Source organism: Triticum dicoccoides, chromosome 4B, assembly GCF_002162155.2.
Source record: "Triticum dicoccoides isolate Atlit2015 ecotype Zavitan chromosome 4B, WEW_v2.0, whole genome shotgun sequence".
NCBI classification, from domain to species: Eukaryota; Viridiplantae; Streptophyta; class Magnoliopsida; order Poales; family Poaceae; genus Triticum; species Triticum dicoccoides.
This window is the reverse complement of record NC_041387.1, coordinates 629,530,168-629,544,658: the sequence shown is the minus strand read 5'-3', so window position 1 is coordinate 629,544,658 and position 14,491 is coordinate 629,530,168.

Sequence of the window (14,491 nt, the reverse complement as noted above, 5' to 3'; positions counted from 1 at the left end):
AAGGGGTGCAGCCCCCTTTTCCTTCTTCCTCTCCCCCTCTTTCCTTCTCTCCTACTCCAACAAGGGAAGGAGGAGTCCTCCCCCTTGGCGCGCCCTCCTCCTAGGCCTTCCGCCTCTCCCGATGCTCCTTTATATACGGGGGCAGGAGGGCACCCCAGAGACACAATAATTGATCCCTTGGATCTCTTAGCCGTGTGCGGTGCCCCCCTCCACCATATTCCACCTTGATAATATCGTAGCAGTGCTTAGGCGAAGCCCTGCGTCGGTAGAACATCATCGCCGTCACCACGCCGTCGTGCTGACGGAACTCTCCCTCAAAGCTCGGCTGGATCGGAGTTCGAGGGACGTTATCGAGCTGAACATGTGCAGAACTCGGAGGTGTCGTACGTTCGGTACTTGGATCGGTCGGATCGTGAAGACGTACGACTACATCAACCGCGTTGTCATAACGCCTCCGCTTATGGTCTATGAGGGTACGTGGACACACTCTCCCCTCTTGTTGCTATGTATCACCATGATCTTGCGTGTGCGTAGGAAATTTTTTGAAATTACTACGTTCCCCAACACTCTCACCATCGACGACCGAGGTCACCGGCGGAGGGGAGCCGTCGGAGGACGGCGCTGAAAGATGGGCTCTCCTGGCGGCGACTAGGGTTCCAGGACACCAGGGAGGAGAGAAAAACGTCCCTCTTGTCTGATCTTGGAGATGCAGACGGTGCATCCCCGGGGTTCCTCGATGAAATCCACATGCATGCGTATTGCAGCTGGAAGGCTTAGTCACTGTTAGAAGGGAGAGAGAGGGATTGGTGGAATAGTCAATTGTATTGCTTGAGCCTCGTGGGCATATATATAGGAGTACATGATCATCTTGGAGTACAAGGCAAGGTAGAATAATATCCTACGCTATCCTAGCTTTCCTATACAATCACGTTACTCAACATCCCCCCGCAGTCACAACGGTAGCGACACAGACGATGAGACTGGAGAAGAATCCAAAGGCAAGCCGACGGACACCCCCCCACAGTCGTAACGGTCGACGCATCACGGAGTCGTGGCTGGAGTGGCAACCGACGAGGTTGCTCAAGCAGGCGGTAGCCCTTTGTGCTGTTTGTCGATGTAGCCGAGAGCGTGGGTGGTGGAGCCGTGGTCGAGGTAGCCGTGCGAAGAATGTCGTGGTCGATGTCGAGTCAGGGTGGCCGGTGTCGAGGAAGTCGCCGTGGAGCCGCGGGCGCAAGGGGGCGCCGAGTTAGCATGGGCGCAGTGGTGTCGAAGTAGTGGTGCGCCAGGACGGAGATGATGTTGACGACGCGTCGCGCTAGGCTTGCCAGGCCCGGGGACACGTCGTGGACGAAGACACGCGGCGGTGTTGCCAGCACCGGGCATGCATAGACGGACGAAGACGAAGTTGACGAAGCGCCGCACCAGGCTTGCCAGGCCCGGGGACACGTCGTGGACGAAGGCAGGCGGTGGTGTTGCCAGCACCGGGCATGCGTAGACTAGGGACCTGCACGAGCTGTACGCCATGTCGAAGAAGTCGGAGGGCCAGCAGAAAAGAACTCGATGACGGTTGTGTCATCCATCGGCGCGGGGCCAATGTCACCAACGGTGGTCGGAGTAGACGAAGTGGTCGGGGTAGATGACGGCGACGCTGGCGACGGGCTGGATGCTGGACGAAGACGAACAGGGTGGACGGGCGGCGGCGGCAGCTACGGAGGTAGCCGGCGGCGGCCAATGAAGAGCGGCGGCGGCGGCCTGACGGCGGCGGCGGCGGCTAGGTTAGGAGTGCGGCGGCGGTGCTCGAAGTAGGCGAAGAACCCTGACAGCATGACGAAGATCGGCGCGGACGGTGGCGTTCCCGCGCCAAGGAAGACGGCGCGGCGCATACCACGGGAAGTCGACGCGCGGTGACGACGAAGTGGACCGCGGGCCGCGGCACTACGGCCTGAAGGGGCGACGCAGCGGCGGCGGGTAGGTCGGGGCGACGGCGGGAAGACCTCGGGGCGGCGGCGGAGACCGCGGGCCGCGTCGCGACAGCCCGAAGGGGCGGCGCGGCGGAGGAGCGCGGGTCGGCCTCGGGACGGCGGCGTGGACCGCGTGCCACGCTCACTACGGCCCGACGGGGCGACGCAACGGCGGCGCGAGGGTCGGTGCAGCCATGGGACGGCCTGGAGCGGACGGCCCAGGGGCAGCGGTGGACCGCGGGCCGCAGCACTACGGCCCGAAGGGGCGACGCAGCGGTGACGCGGGTCGGTGCAGCCGGGAGAAGAACCACGGGGCGGCGGCACTGCGGCCCGACGGGGCGACGCAGCGGCAGCCCGATGCTCGATCGATGGAGAGGCGCGCGGTACTCAGGACGATCTTCACGGGACGTGCGGAGGCGCGCGTCACCAACGGGCCAGGTTGGTCGCGCGGCGTAGATGAGGCGGATCGCGGCGGCAAGCGGGTGATCAAGCCAATCGCGTCCGAGGACGGGGACGCCGCTCGATGGAGGCATGGTGGCGGCGGAGTCCTGGATGAGGCCGGCGACGGCGGGCGACAGGGCGGCTATGATTGGCCGCCGCATGGCGCGAGGCCGCCGGGTCGGGTGATGCAAGAGTCCCGGTCGGAGCAGGGCGGTGATGGCTGACGCAGGGCGACGGGCGGGCCGGTGCGCGGACGACGGCCTTGAGGGCTGCCTGTCATGCGAGGCCGCCGGGTCGGTGAAGTAGCCGCCCGGTCGCGCCAATGTCGGAGTAGAGGCGCCAGGTGTCGACGGCGGCGGTGGGCGACGCAAACCGATCCAGTGAATCAGAAAACCAAAAAGTAAACGCCGATCAAAGCGACCGGCGAGAGAGAGAAAAACCCGGATCAAAGGATCGGGAAAAAGACTCTCTAGGGCAGCCGGCCAACACGGCCGGCGGACGAACCCTAGGTACGGGCGGCGCGGCCCCCGGCGGCGGTCATGGAGAGGGACCGCCCCAGGGGCGGCGCGCGGGTGTGGAAGCGGCGACGGCTAAGGTTTAGAACCCGGAAACTGATACCATGTTAGAAGGGAGAGAGAGAGATTGGTGAAATAGTCAATTGTATTGCTTGAGCCTCGTGGGCATATATATATAGGAGTACATGATCATCTTGAAGTATAAGGCAAGGTAGAATAATATTCTACGCTATCCTAGCTTTTCTATACAATCACGTTACTCAACAGTCACGTTATATTGCGTGAAACGATACCGACTTTAACGTAGGGTTTGCTGTAGGTCAACGCATCTTTCTCTCGCGCGGGGAGGGTCAGACCTCTATATCAAGTAGCCTAGGCCGAATGCTCAATGCTCAATGCTGAATGCATGCTGGATCCTGGCTTAGTTGCATTCAAATCAACATACCTGCGCATGTTTTTAATTATAATAGGAAAACATATAAGATGCAGGCATGCAGCTATGTGAATGTTCCGCCACCTTTGTCTCTCCCCCTACGACACTTCACCTCCACTTGACTTCCGGCTCCAGCCATCCCGGTCTCAAAGTCGCACCCATCCATCCTCCCATAAGAATCGATGCATCGGTGCAGAGTGGCGCCCGACCTGGCCTGCATCCTATTCAAAATAGATAAAACTTGGGTGTAGCTGGAGAGTAGTGTGCTACTTCAATTTGTGAAATTCTACACGAGCCCCACGCGCACACCAGCAGCTTAAGTTGCACACAAGTACTGTAATTCATATATCGTTATTGTACACGTGTAGTCACGTGTTTATGATGATATCGTTACTGTACAACGACTTTATACTCTGGCACGTACAGCGACTTTATAATTTGGCATGTATGAACACTTTTCTCCAAAAGATATGTATGTTTTTTTGGAAACACATGGATATTTTCTCCATATATTAAAACATTTTTTGTATATGCGATAAACATTTTTGTCAAACTATAATCATGTACTCCCTCCGTTCCCAAATATAAGTGTTTTTAGAGATTGCAACAAGTGACTACATACGGAGCAAAATGAATGAATCTACACTCTAAAATATGTCTACATACATCCGTATGTTGTATTCTATTTGAAATGTCTAAAAAGACTTATATTTAGGAACGGAGGGAGTACGTTGAAGTATATGAATATGTTTCATTTTTTTTTTTTTGAAAAGAGACACCGAAAGGGCATCTCATATGTAATATTTATCAAGAAATAGGATAGACAGTACAATCGAGGACAAGACACAAATCAACCTACAAAAAATAAATTTACATTGAAATCATACTGTCCATCATCTTTCTTTGCTAGCTCGCCGTGCGCCGAAGTTTGAAAAATACACTAAACAGACAATAAGGGATAAGAACACCTGCAAATGTTCTCAGCATTTAGAGCTCTGAAGACCACAATAGTCACTCTCCGTGAAAAAAGATATCCAGTAGCCATTTAAAAACATCGGTTGGGGAGCACCCCACATAGCGCATGCTTGCAATCCTTCACCACCAATCCAAAGTGTTGTAGAAATTGGATCTTGCCACAGGACAAAACGAATGAAGAGGCCAAAATCGCCGCACCACCATTCAACTGCTTCCCATGATAGACACGCAAACAACCAAGATTTAAAGAGAACCAATGGATCTTGCAACACCTACCTTCATAGGCCCTTCATTAACACTGAATTGGACACCATCTAAGTAAGGAGAGGTCAGATTGACCTCGTTTCAACGTGTCTTCAGTGGCGAAGCCACGCACAAGCAGGGTAGTCAATTGACTACCCAGCTTTTTTGTGAAACTAGCATATGCGTGCAGAAATGTTGATATCTTTTTGTACAAATTTTATATAGTTGACTACACAATTTGAAACTGACTACACAAGACTGCAGTTCTGGCACCGCCACTTCCTGTCTTCACGGCCGCCACCGATGCCGATGCCGCTAGGAAAATAAAAACTAAAATACAATAAGACTATAAAAAGAAATGAAGAAATATTTTTATTTTATAAACCAAAAATACTCATGTACATAAAAATGTCCATATATATTTTAAAATATTTTCATCACGTAATTTTTTTCAGAATGTACAAAAGGTATACAAAAATAGTTCATACATTTGAGAAAAAGTTATTCATGAGTGCTTGAATGTATGTAATCGAATTTACAAAAATTATTCACATATTTCCCAAAAAGGAGAAGGAAAATAGAACAGAATAACAAAAATAATATATACCAGAAAAATAAAAATAAAAAGGGTTGCACCAATTGGGCCGGCGCGAAGGGGAAATCATAGTCAGATGGCCGACCACATTGACTAACTCTCGTGCTCAGGTACAATCTCTCGCGAGGCCAATAAGCGCTAGAGGGTCGACTGAGTAAATAGGCAAATCTTATTGGACGCTGCAGGCGCCCGGGGAGGTCCTAGTCGGCGCCTTAAGCGCCCCGAAGCGAAACAGGCGCTCACAGGAGAACCTACTGGGCCGGCCCACACCGAAATACTGTAATGCAAAAATATACAGAAAAAGCAGGCGTCGCCAGGGCTCGATCTCACGCCACGACGGTAATGCAAGAGACTAGCTACCACTATATCACTGGCATGCTAGTGATCGAAAGCAGCGCGCATTTCTAAACAACTATCACGCACAAAAAGTTCACCGATTAAAAAAAGGGTGACGAATTTAAATGGAAAAAGTTCATCGTTTTGAAAAAAAAGTAGTTCAGTTTCTACGCTCGGTCACAGAGGTTTGATCCCTCGGTCACGCACTTTTTTTTGACGTTTCTCTAGAAACAGAAGAAGAAAAAAAGCAGAACGGGCCGATTAGGAAACCGCCTGCAGCGCCAAATAGGAAACCACAGGCGCCCGTTATAGGCAAATTTACAAACGGGCGCCTGCAGCGCACCGCGCTGGGCCAGCCCATTACTGCCTACGCTAATTTGCAGCGCGTCGCTGCGAATCGAACCCGCGTCCTCTCTAGTTAATCTTCCTACGTACAACCACCACACTACAGAGAGGGACCTGTCGACCTTCAACTCTTTGTTACTTTTATTATTCCTTCTCTCGCTGTTTTCTTTTTCTCTTTTTCCATTTTCCATTTTCGTTTTCTGTTTTTCTTTTTTTTTCTTCTTTCACGTTTCCTTCTTCATCGATTTTCATTTTTTTCTTACATGCGTGAACTTTTTCCAAATCGACGATGTTTTTTGTAGTTTGGTGAAATTTTGTTTTCAAAGTGAATGAATATTTTTTAGTGAACTATTTTTAACAAATGATGATTTTTTTCAAATTTAATGAACTTTTTCCAATTTGATGAACTTTATTAAAATCCGATGAACTTTTTTCAAATTCAACAGACTTATTTTTATTGGACTTTTCCTGAAATTCAAAGAATTTTTTTCAAATTGATGAACTTATTTTCATATTTGTGAACTTTTTTCAAATTTGGTGATCTTTTTTGAAAATTGGTGAACTTATTTATAACTTTGGTGAAGTTTTCTTAAAAACCGATGAACCTTTACAAATTTAGTGAACTTTTTTTCATATCCGATGAACTTTTTTAAAATTCAATGTTCTTTTTTAAAAATTTGATGAACTTTTTCTCAAATCGGTGAACTTTTTTCGGATTTGATGATTTTTCTCCCAATTCTATTATCTTTTTATTCCAAAATCGATGAACTTCTTTCACATCTTGTGAACTTTTTTCAAAATTGGTGATTTTTTTTCTGATAGATGAACTTTTCTTATCAAATTTGATGAATTTTTTCAGAAACGATGAACTTTTCTAATTCGTGATCTTTTTTCAAAATTTGATAAACTTTGTTTTATTAAAATATAAGAATGTAAGTTGTGGATAATAAATAATGCGGCTGCAGTAATTCTTTAAGTGTCCGCGTTGCTATTTGTCACATTGGTCTTAGTCTCTTTAGTTGTTAGTTAAACCCTCTATCGAAGGAGCGATGCAAGTTCGACTCCTTCTACTCTCGATTTTTTTGCGTGTCTTTTTTCGCCAAACAGATTATGCGCTGGTGCATTGATGGGCCGGCCCACTTGGCGTTTTCTGTAGGCGCCGGTTGACTTCTGGGGTGCTTAGGCAAACAGATTATCTGCTGGTGCATTGATGGGCCGGCCCACTTGGCGTTTTCTGTAGGCGCCGGTTGACTTCTGGGGTGCTTAGGCCTTGTACAATGGGAGGTGCTTAAAAGAGATGCTTAGAAAAATTAATTGGACTTTTCTAAAGCACTGGTGCCTATTTCGGAAAACCCTATTTGACGCATTTTGCGTCAAGTACTCGGGGAATCGCACAGGTTGGGCCGGCCCTATGCGACCGAGCGACCGATTGGGCCGGCCCAACTATAGCGTAGGTATAGCTTTCACATTCTGGTTTTGGGAAACTTCTAGACGATTCCAGCCGGTTTTTACTGGTTTTGGGAACCTTCTAGAAGTTCTTGAACTGGTTTTTTATTTTTCAGTTCTATTTTTAATTTTTCCATTTTCTTGTTTTTCTTTTTTTCTGTTTCTTTTTTTCTCTTTTATGTTTCTTTTTTCTGTTTTATCGTTTCAATTAGATTTTCCTTTTAAATGCTTTTCGATAATTTAAAGTTTTGTTCAGATTTCAAAAAACGTTCCTCCTTTGAAAATTTATTCCAGATTCACAAAATGTTTCAATTTCAAAAGTTGCACAGGATTTTCCAAAAATGTTCCTGTTTTCAAAATTTGGTCAAAATTTCAAAAAATGTTCCTTCTATAGAAATAATTCACAATTTGCAAAAATTCTCATGGTTCAGAAAATTTTCACCAATTTCCAAAGATGTTCGTGATTTCAAAATTTGATCAGAATTTCTAAAAATGTTCGTATTTTAGAAAAATGTTCATCAAAAGATTTTCGCAATTCCGATTTTTGTTAGGAATTTCGTGAATTGTTCCATTTCCTAAAAAATGTTCACAATTACAAAAAATGTTCACGGCTTCAAATTTTTGTACGATATTTCATAAATTGTTCCATTTTTAAAATTTTTGTTCACAAATTAGAAAAATGTTTGTAGTTGCAAAAATTGTTCTAAAATGAAAAAAATGTTTGCATTTCAAAAAGTGTTCAAGAGTTTCAAAAAATGTTCATGGTTTCAATTTTTTATTAGATATTTCTTGAAATGTTCCATTTTTCATTTTTTTGTTCACAAATTAAAAAAATGTTCGTGGTTTCAATTTTTTATTAGATATTTGTTGAGATGTTCCATTTTTCATTTTTTTTGTTCACAAATTCAAAAAATGTTCGTGGTTTCAATTTTTTTTCTTGGCAAATCATGATATGTTCAATTTTGAAAATATTTGTTCAAAAAATTTAAAAATGTTCGTTGTTTAGAAATTTGTTCAGAATTTCATAATTTGTTCACAACTTCAAAAAATGATTTATGTTTTTCAAAAACATTTTCTGGAATTTCAATTTTTCTGATCACATATGCAAAAAAAAAAATGTCAGCATACGGGCATTGTACGGACACTTTTCAAAATCTAAACTTTCAGAAAAAATGTGTGCTTATTTTTTTAAGATGTCCACTAGAGTAACTAATTCTGGCTCGCTATAGTAGATCATTCCGGTTGTAGGGGCATTGTAAGTTCTTTTAGTTTCTTTTACTACCAGAAAAGCTGGCAGCTGGAGTGGCTGGGAGCGGTCAGTCGCAAACTCTCGGTTGCCAATGGGCCAGAAAATAACATTCAAGGGGGAATAACTGTTTTCAGAAAATGTGAGTTTCCTAAAAAGAATTCACGGATTTGAAAAGTAGCTGAGTTTATAAAACTATTCCCGTTCTAAAAAAGTGTTTGAGTTCGAAATTTAAAATATTTCGGATTTGCCGGTAGCTGTTTGTTCTTATAAGTTGGCGCTGATATATGAACCAGAAACCACGCCAGCTCACTTGGCTAGCAACACTAGCATATGTGTAGGAGATCCTGTGTTCGAATCCAGATGAATGCAGTACTTTTTGCCTATTTTAGTAGGCTACAGTAGTCTGCTCGCGACACGACCAATGGGCCAGCCCAGTCGCGCGTGCCCTTATGCGTCGCGGAACTGTTTGACGCAAAACGCGTCGAAGGAGGTCCCGCTTATTTTTATAGGAGAGACGCTTAGTTAAGCATCTATTCTGTACAAATAAACACCGGCACTTAAAAAAAGCCTTGTTTATTTCTCTAAGCATATCCCATTGTATAAGGCCTTAAAGCGCTCAATAGGAGCTCCCGAGTAAAAATGCTGCTAGGTGTTCTACGGTGGTGAAAAATGTTGTACCGCATATGTGCCATTAGTTACATCTACTCCCTCCGTCCCATAATGTAAGATGTTTTTAAACACTAGTGTAGTGTCAAAAATGTCTTACATTATGTGACGGAGGGAGTAGAAGTTTTGGTTTCCTGTGCAGGAGGAAATGGTAGGTTTATTTGTGCTTTTTTATAGATCTTTTTTCAAAGCAAATGTCTCTTGAACCGTGCTTTCAAATTACTAATTGTTTTCATCTTTGTGTCCTTCGCATCGAAATTTTTAAAACAGTAAAATGCATCATAAGTCCTAAAACTATCAGAGGTGTGTCAATTTAGTCGTATAATTTTGAAACTGCACTTTGTGGTCCTAATACTATTGAAGCTGTATCAGTTTAGTCCTACAACTTTGAAACTCCAGTTTAGGTCCTAAAATTACTGGAGGTGTGCCAGTTAGTCATATTACTTCGAAACTGCAGGCCAGCAGTGGCATGATGGCTCGAGCTCCAGCAAGGATAGTAGACAGGTCATCTCCGCCTCACCCCGTAGTAGCAGAATGACACATCGCACAACATCCAATTGCTACCCACATGTGGTTGCTGCTGGAGTTGCATCACTCTTGCCGACTTTTGCGTCAGCTTCCCATTTTCCACACACTCCTCCACATCGTCCGACAGCAGCGACAATTCCGCATTTCAGGTCATGCTCGTGCCCAAACAAGAATCTGCACGACGGGCTCTAAGGGAAGGGTGTAGGGGCAACAACGATGCGCGCGCGCGCGCGCGCGAGAGAGAGAGAGAGAGAGAGAGAGAGAGAGAGAGAGAGAGAGAGAGAGAGAGAGAGAGGTGAGATGGCGTCTTCCACCCCGATTGGCTCGGGGTCTCCCCGGCGGCCGCGTCGAGCGAGAGGGATGTCGTCCTCCATGCCGACTGTATCGAGGTCTCCCCGGCGTCCGCGCCAAACCTCTCAGCGAGGTTGCCCTGTATCTCATGGCCATATAGGTGGTGAGCGTGCTGGTTGCAACACACACTGCGGCGTGGAAGCGTATATACCATTTTTGGGGAAATAAACACATATAAAGGGCTCATTTGAAAATGCAGCATAGATGCTGACCATGCAAGCTTGGGATTTGAGATCAAAGGTTGTCAGAATCGTGATTCTGTTGTACGATTTTATGACTTTACGATCCAAACAGAAGTCTTTGGTTCTATGATTTTAGTTCATAGAATCTACGTTTCTATGACCCTGATAGTTAAGATTCTATGATTTCGATCCTACCTTCAAAGCTCCGATCCGATTGAAAATCGCGATTCTGACAACCTTGTTTGAGATGAACAAACTTACTAAGTTTTGGCACCCAAAATTGTAGTTTCAAAGTTATATGACTGAATTGACAAACCTTCAATAGTTTCCAAACCCAAAACAACAGTTTTGAAGCTATTGGACTAAACTAACACACCTTCAATAGTTTTAGGACCAAAATTGCAGGACTAAACTGATACGCCTTCAATAGTTTTAAGACCTACGATGCATTTTGATAGGTTACGACAAAAATAAAAATCCAAGAACTCTATGCTCTTAGCTAGTACTAATATGTGCTTTCAATGTGAACTAAGCTGTGTTTTCCAACGTGTGCTTTCAACTAGCACTAACATCTGTACTTCTACCCAGCTCTAACCTATCTCCTTACGTGCAGTGCTCCCAAGAGAAGCGTGGGTGAAGCCGAAATGTGCTTCACAAGGAATCGCACTCCTATACTCCCCACGGAAGTACACATGTGCTGTCAAGTGAAGCACACCCACGGTCCACGGGAGAGCACACCTTACACAGAAGAAGAAGAAAAACCCAAAAATACAAGAAAAACGAGGAACGGGAAAAAACGGGAAAGTAAAAAAACAAGAAAAAACAAGGAAAAAAACTCTCGTGTGGGGCTCATCCAACATGCGACACATGGCGACACTGAGACGCACCACTTGATACATTGAAAAGGGTTTGAAAATGTAATGTTGACTAGTTGCTCCATCGGGGGTACCCGTTGACTAGTTGCTCAAGATGCTATGATGTAATGACGATGCAATAATGACGCGTGAATGATGTTCATGTATGAATAAGAATGAACTTTCACGATGCCTTGCATACAGTTTAGCTGTGCCTATGGACCTAGAACCATGTGATAGTGATGTACACGTATGAATATGAATGACCTTTCACGATGCCTTTTATACAGGTTTGCCGTGCCTACGGACCTAGAATCATGTGATCATGCATGTATTTGCACAACAGAAAATCGACACTTTTACATCAACAGTATCACTCAATCAAGCTATGAACGTCGAAAAGGGTCGGAACATAAAACCACTGTGAGGTCACATGCGTCGCCATAGCAATGGTTTGAGCAAACACATTGAAACTTCAAAAAGGAAAATGGTAGACACTTTTCAAACTTGCGTTTTCGTTTCTTCTGAATCACCGTGTTATTTTCTCGATTTGCTGACGCTAACATGGTAGTACTCTGTTCCCGTGTTGTCATATATTCTTGCTTTCCTTCTAGGTTCGTTTGTTAAATGTTAACAAATGAACCTTTTTCTTTTGTTGTGAACATCTTTTTTCCCGCAAAAAAAATGTTCACAACAAAAAAAGAAGGTTCATTTGTTAAAAACAGTAGCCACCAACTTATTGTTCTTGGAAGAATAGCGACTCATGGGCGTCCTTCAAAAAGAGACATCACCGCTCTCCTTTTCTTCTATATATATCAAGCATCAATCCCCTCAATGGGCTAACTAATACATTAGCGTTGTTATCATATCCTTACGTCATTTAGCATCTTGGCAAAATTGTGCCTGGATACTACAACCACGTCGGCAGGCACACTAAACTTACCTGATTTCTGCTACTAACCATGACGCAAAAAAAATCACCTAATACTGGTCATGCACTAAGATAGTACTCCTTCCGTCCCAAAATGTAAGACGTTTTCCGACACTAGTGTAGTGTCAAAAAAGTCTTATATTTTAAGACGGAGGAAGTACTATTAGAACTCACGATTCTGTTGGGTTTAGGGTTGGTCACCAAGAGGGAGCTCACGTCTCTCGAATAAATCAACTCGCGATAGAGGCCGACGGATGGATGGTACTTAACGGATAAGAGGCAGGGAGATCTGCACATATAATTATTCATGACTCCGACCCTAAGCATATCTGCTTATCTAAAACAGAATCAAGGGCATTGACCAGCAATGCAGTTGGGTCCATTGAACCAGACTGGTTCCATCGATCTTCTCAAATGTTTGAAACCATGGAGGATAAGGCATCGGTCACAATGTCGAAAAGGAAGGGAGAGATAGGTTCACCTTGACGCAGGCACGCAACCCTCTTCTGTTACTGAAGAACTGTCCGATTTCACCGTTGATGCATGTTCAAAGATTTCGCTCCCACCTGGACTTTGTTTTTGTGGCTCTTCTTGTATTAGTAGTAGAAACGGAAAGCCACTGAGCTAACTTAGCATCTTATTATGTGATTTCCGTATCTTTTCAGGTGAGCTCTTGCATATCTCTTGTTTCAGCCGGTTTCTTCTACTTGATCTAAAGCCCGTTAGCAGTCTTGGTTGTAGTTGCTTCCAAATAAAGGACCTAAACGCCCTTATTTTTGAAAAAAAAACTGTTTTTATCGGGCTGTCTCCACTTCTTGAATGAGTTCAGTGGGTCAATACCTCATACAGGAATTCACATTGGCACTTACACATAAGACTAACAACTGCTAGTTCGAATTCCCACTTTATTGAAGGGACCAAAACAAGCAACCGATAGCGTGAAAGCCATTGCGCCAAATTCTTGGCATGGCTTCAAGGACGTCAAAACTTGGCGGATCGACATGGTGCACGACGGCCATGGCGGATTAAAGCGATACCTCTCCACATCATGCTAGTCTCTCGAGAGCTTTGCGATGAGCGCATTTCAAAAGTATTATTCAGTAATGTCTCATGGGTTATGTTAGTACGCCATCATCATCTCCTTATACGAAAGAAAAAGGCGATGAGTTTCAAAAAAAAAAAAAAAGGCGATGACTCCTGCGTTATGCAAGTACACCGCATCCTTCGGAAAGTGACATGACGATTATTTTTCTTCTTCTTCGTGGTAAGCCTATATCGTCTCAGTAGCCTAAACGTATTATGTTGCTATCCTATCCATACATCATTTAGCATCTGGGCAAACTTATGCCCGAATACTACAACCACGTCGGCAGGCAGAGATGATTGTACACAGTAAACTATACACAGATTGCCTGTGAATGCGTTTGTGACTCGTCTGCCGAAAGAAAGTGAACAACCAATAGTCCAAAAGATGTTGGAACTATGTTACTGTCTTGCTATGTCTGTTAGTACTCCCTCCGTCCGGAAATACAGGTCATTAAAATGAACAAAAAAGGATGTATCTAGATGTATTTTAGGTCTAGATACATCCCTTTTTATTTATTTTGATGACAAGTATTTTCGGACGGAGGGAGTACTTAACTCATTTGATTTCTGCTGCTAAGCATGACTCACAATGGCAGACCGTCGGGTTTATGGTTGGTCACTCACCAAGATGGAGCTCACGTCTCTCAAACAAATAAATCAACTCACGATCGAGGCTGACCCCTCCGTTTAGTTAGCTGCCCTGTCCCAAGCCCAATGGATAAGAGTCTGGGACATATAATAAGTCTATATAAAATACAACACGACTACGACCTTAATCATATCTTCTGCTTATCTAATCTAATGAAAACAAATGGAATCAGGACATTGATCAGCTGTGCAGTTGGGTGCAGCGAACCAGCAGACACGTACTTACGCCCGTGATTAGTTTTTGCCCTGGCACCATCTTCTCTAATGTCTCACGTCTGAACTCGCGATGTGACCAAGGAAAACGCTTTGCAACTGCTCTTAATTTAGCAGTTTGCATGCGCTAACCATTTCGCTGGACTACCTACCGGAGCTACACTTGTACATCAGCATATACTCTGCATGCGTCTGGGAACAGCAAGAGTACAAGAGAGAGTAGTAAGAAACTAAGAACCAGCCATAAATAAGTTATAGTAGTGGATTAAATTTGAGTTGTCCATTTGGATCACTCGCGAGAAGTACAGCGACCCGGTGGAGTCACTGTCGTCAACGGCGCACACGGTAATATACAGTATACATATACAAGTATAGATAGAACACACGGCAGCAAACGTCCAGGCGAAGGATATGATAGTGAAGCATCGATCGTGAAGCGGCAGCGAATCACGCCGCTGGGCCGGCTCGGCGTCTCACTCGCACTCCGATCCTG